This window comes from Montipora capricornis, chromosome 9 (genome assembly GCF_036669925.1).
Source record: "Montipora capricornis isolate CH-2021 chromosome 9, ASM3666992v2, whole genome shotgun sequence".
Taxonomy (NCBI): Eukaryota; Metazoa; Cnidaria; class Anthozoa; order Scleractinia; family Acroporidae; genus Montipora; species Montipora capricornis.
The window spans coordinates 6,922,044-6,927,290 of record NC_090891.1 but is presented as its reverse complement, the minus strand read 5'-3'; the positions used below and the strand labels follow the sequence as shown (position 1 = coordinate 6,927,290).

At 40.4% G+C, this 5,247-nt stretch overlaps 1 long non-coding RNA gene across 1 annotated transcript; it reads left to right on the top strand.

The window, feature by feature from the left end:
- The first annotated feature begins 592 nt into the window (after positions 1–592).
- Positions 593–4,769, top strand: LOC138017077 (uncharacterized). The gene is made up of 3 exons (XR_011125925.1): positions 593–741; positions 3,962–4,019; positions 4,677–4,769. It is a non-coding gene; the product is annotated as an uncharacterized lncRNA (long non-coding RNA).
- Positions 4,770–5,247: the final 478 nt, after the last annotated feature.

Genomic DNA, 5,247 nt, shown 5'->3' with positions numbered 1-5,247 from the left:
CTACCCGAGATTCTACAAGACCACAAAGCAGCTGGCTTGGTCCAATACTTGAAATTGACCTCTTCGAACGTTTTTCTGGACTTGACAAATCTCAGTCGCATTTCTTGCCACATTAAAGTGTATATGACAGTTTTTTTTTTTTTTGCCCGAAAAAATCTCCATAATGCACTGATAAGTATGGAAAAAAAATTTTTCGATAGCGATTTTTCTTCCCCGTGTTTTGATGGACCAAAAAATGTGAAATTTCACTTCCGGCGGGGTACAAAACCGCGACACCGAAAACAGGAGACTGGGGATGATTGTGACGTCATTTCAGGTCATCTAGTTTCGCGGAAAACAGATTTCTCAGTGTTTTCTTATATGTGTGCTAAGTAATCGCGTCCAGAAATGGTACAAAAGTGCGTTGTTTTTGGGTGTAGTAATACGAAAGACGAGAAAAGAGGTATCTCTATCCATCAGATACCATTTTTTGAAGATCAAAGACCAGAAGCGAAGAAAAGAAGGCGAAAGGGGATTGCCTTCGTAAATGTCACCCGTAAGAACTGGACAGCATCCAAGCATTCGGTGATCTGTTCTGTTCATTTCACGCCAGAAGACTTCAGCCGTTTATCTTACGATGGTCAGGAATATCAGCGGCGACTGAAAAGAGATGAAATTGGTGTCGTTTCTATACCGAGCGTGCACAGTGTAAAGCCACCGGAGGAAGAAACGAATAGAGACGTCCGCATGAAACGCCGTGAGGTATGTCTCACCTTTATGTGATAGAGCTAGTATGAGATACACGGTACGCAAACAGTTCGTTCAAGCTTTTTGACCGCATGAAAAGGCGTACTCGCTATTACATGTTATCTTTTACCACGAATTATTATTAGTTTTGTGCTTGTGGCGTATTCTTTTCTCTCGTTTGAGTGTTTATATCGAGTAAACTACTGTGGCTTTTGTGAACTTCTTTCACAACAATACAAGCAATTCAAGTCGACAAAATACATTCCACTCTTTACGTTTTCGTTGTAGCTTTTGAAAACTGTATCGAAACCATGGAAAAGTGCTAGTACTAATCAGGACCAAAGTGGATCACGTTTTTGGTCCATCAAAATACGGGGAAGAAAAATCGCTATCGAAAAATTTTTTTTCCATACTTATCAGTGCATTATGGAGATTTTTTCGGGCAATTAAAAAAAAATCTGTCATATACACTTTAAGTACGCCGCGGCAATGTATGAATAATTGAAGCATGGTTTTCACTACTGAGCGACGCAAGCACATGCGGAAGCATAAGCAGTTTATGCTAGTGAAAACGAACGACGACATAAGCATCAAAATCAATCACAGTAACCGCCATTTTGTTCAAATGCTCCCTGCTGATTTCTACAGGAAGCTTCTGTGCATTATGGGTTGAAAATTCAGGGTAACTAGAGCCAATCCCCATGCTTAAAATCCACGCGGGGATAAAATGTTGCCTATTTGCTTACAATGTTCCCACAGACGAATTTTAACCGCGAATTTCGCTTTTGATGGAGTTCTGGGTTTCTCTGTGGGCTTTATGATAATTGCACGAGATAAAAAGAGCCATGGCATACCCTAGCTTGAAGCTAAGCCGTATAAATCACCTTCTGTCTACACAAATTCATTCGTAGTTACTGTTTGGTTGAACCGAAAAATTTTACTGAGCCTCAATATAACCCATCAAATATTTCCCTTGTCTGTGAGTGCATTTAATTAACAGGAGAACGCTTAATAAAGTTGCTGAAATAAAGAAGTAAGCGAAATCTGGTATATCTATCCGAGTTTACGACTAATGTACTAAATATTAACTGGCAAACATTTCTTCAATTGCCGGCGTCAAAATTGTTTCTGTTCTTGCTAAAAACGTTAGGTCGAGTTCCACTGCAAGTAAGTCCTGTCATAGCAGACTAGATACAGTGCAAAATCGTTCATTATACTGTGAAAGAGAACTCTAAATTTCATACTAATAGCAACAAAAAAAGATAAAAGTTAAAAGTCAATTCCTCAGGGCCTAAAAGTTAAAACATCATATCCACGAGTATCCCACGAGATGTTCACCCTGAAAGTAAACACAAAGCAAGCCACAACATCCGGGCGCGTTTGTTATTGAACACCAAACAGAAAAATCAGCTGTCCTTCGGAAAAAAGTTGTAATTAATTTTCCATCAGTCTTAGGATTAAAACTTGATGAAAGAAAAATGACTCTGGATACTTCCGAACCACCAGAAATGTTTTACAAAAGGAAAAATGAATCTGGAGTAAACTCGGCGTGGTAGAACATTTTGAAAACTTCAATCCTGCAGGTTCCAGTTTGTCATCAACAACCAACAAAACTCGAGTGCAAATTCAATTGCGGCAACCAAACGAAAGCTTTTCCACATTAATCCACTTAGATGGAAATCTTAAAAAAGCAGCTGAAGCAGGAATTCGGGAAACGTACACGCATTCAAGTTAGGAAATGCTGGAGCCAGAGGCATTCTTTCCAGATGCCAAAGACGCGACGTTAGTTCGCGCAACACAGCTCGCCGTCTCGGAACTACTAAAACAACCATATGGAACCAGAGATGTTACTTGTCTGATAAAAATGTTCAACGGGATCCAGCAACAGTTCAAGAAATCTTTAAGCCAAAGAATATCTAGTGTTCCAGGTAGCCTTGTCGACAAAGAAGAATAAAACTGAATAAAAGCGACAGTAAACATTCACGAACGCCTTCTTTTCCCTTTTCCCATCGTTTCAATAAGCTATCCAAGTATCTTTCAGCTAATAAAACACGTTCGGCGACCGTAATTCGACATCTTCGAATGGCTTCAGATCAGAGAAAGGGCAGATGGCAGCGCAGATATGTCTAAAAACGTTGGAACTTATTCATTTCGCTTTCGACGCGCATCATACGCGAAACGCTCTCGAATAAATGGACCCCTGCTTTGTCTGCGAGTCGCATGCTGATTGGCTTAAACTTGACGAGTTGTCAAATAGAGATCAGCAGGTCAGACGCAGGGAATCTGGAACCAGTGCTTCAATTGGCCAGACGCAACAAATTTCCCGGCTTGCGCTTATGTTGCGTTTTCTTTTCACACGACGGAAACGAACGCAAACATGACCACAAGAACACGGAAAAGGACAAATTTTGATCCTTGGGCTTGTGCTTTCGCTTTTGCTTATGCTTGCGTCAACCCCCTTTTGACGATGACATTAGCACTCTTATGCTTACACTTGTCCTTTCGCTTGTACTTGCGTGGGTAGTGAAAACCAGGCTTTACACGATGTTTACAATGGTCAAAGGACTCTGTGGCATTTCGAACAGTAAATAGACCATAATGGAGAAGTGATCGTCTCATTTAGTCGCACAATTGGGCAACTGTCTCAAATTATGGATGTGGTAGGCGCGGTGGCCCCATGGTTAGAGTGCTCGACTCCGGATCGAGTGGTCCGGATTCGGGTCCTGGCCGGGGACATTGTTTTGTGTTCTTGGGCAAGACACTTTACTCTCACGGTTCCTCTCTCCCCCCCCTCCATTTGTATAAATACGTACCGGCGAAATGCTGGGGGTAACCCTGTGATGGACTAGCATCTCATCCAGGGGGGAGTAGAAATCCTCCTAGTCGCTTCATGCTACAGGAACCGGAGATAAGCGCCGGCCTGATGGGCCTTTCTAAGCTCGAAAGAGAGACTTTACCTCTAATTTATGGGTACCTGAGCTGAAAAAGTGCGAGGATCACTTCTCCATTTACGTCTATAACCATATATTTATTTGAGAAAATACGCCATTCAGTTGCAAAAAAACTGATCACAAGACCCATAAGTCGAAAACGTGCAGCCTGGAGTTTATAACTGCCAGAGATTAAAAGGTCATGATATTCCACTTGGCCAAGTTTGAAATTTTCAGAGAAATACTACTAAAGGTCACGATTTTATAAACATTTAAAAACTCTAGTGTTCCATACCTCTGTTTAGAAGCGAGAGCCTTTTGCCCCCCTGGGAAACATTCCAGCCTAAAGAGCCGCAAGAAGAGGTGAGATTATTACTGTTGTGAAAGGTGAAACAAAGTAATATAAAGACAAGTATGATATTTCCCTTGACCAACCAATAACCGCAAAAGCAAAATGAAAAAATGGTTGTCAAAGTTGAACAGCATCCAGATTCCCGTCCTTTGACGGTTTTTCCTATTCACCCTTGCCCTTCCTATTCCACCCTTACCCTTTGCCATTAATTTTATAGCTGTTGCGATTTGGGTAGTTAAGGAAAGAAAGTTAATTAATTACTAGACGGGCCATTAAGCTACGGAATATACGGCAATTTCTTTCGACCTCGTGTATGGATAAAAAAAAGTTCTACTCTAACTTTAAGATTGGAAATGATAATATTGAACTAGCTTCGAACCGAAGTTTTATCTCTTTAATCTTCAATATTCCCCAAAGTAAGGGCTAAACGCACCCTCCTGCTTATATTGTAGCACCAACTGGAAAACATGCCAAAAACCCTTAGTAAATTATTGATGCGAGTCATTGAGGACCTTAGGACTAAGACACACTGGTAATGAACGAAATGATATATTAAATGAATCATATATTGAACTGCGGATATGAAATGAAGTGAGTTATGATCCCCTCGGTTATGTAATCATTATGTTGTGAATCGTAATAAGCAAAACAACTTCTTCATTGTGTAGGAATCACCTTGGGAAACCAAATCTTCCTGATCAAAAAAGTGGTGGCATAGAGGAAGAGGTGACATTTATGAACCTGACGGAAATTAGGTCCCAAATGTCAGAACAAGAAGATGGATATGCCGCACTGAATATACAGAGAAACATGGTCAGTTAAGTCTCCACGCCTCAATACTTCGAAACCCAAAGATAATAAAATAACCTGAATTAGTAAATTTTCAGCTCCGACTTTTGCATTTCTAGTTTTTTGATTGGCTGAAAAACTCCGACTATGAGCCAATAGTCGAAGTTTTACGTCGTAAGGAAAATAGTGCGCCAAGATGCTCTTTCCGGACGCTTTGTAAAATTGTGGAAATAAAAATCGGCGACAAAACCCGGTTTGCGAATTTACTAAAACAATTATTCCATTCGCCCTTGTGATTATAACCAACTCGCGCTACGCGCTCATTGGTTATTTTATCACTTCATATCCAACTTGGGCTCATGGAATAATTGTTATATATTTCATTTTTGACTACGACAGCTCCAAAATGCTATAAAATGGAAATGTCATCAACACAAAAAATTGCCCAAA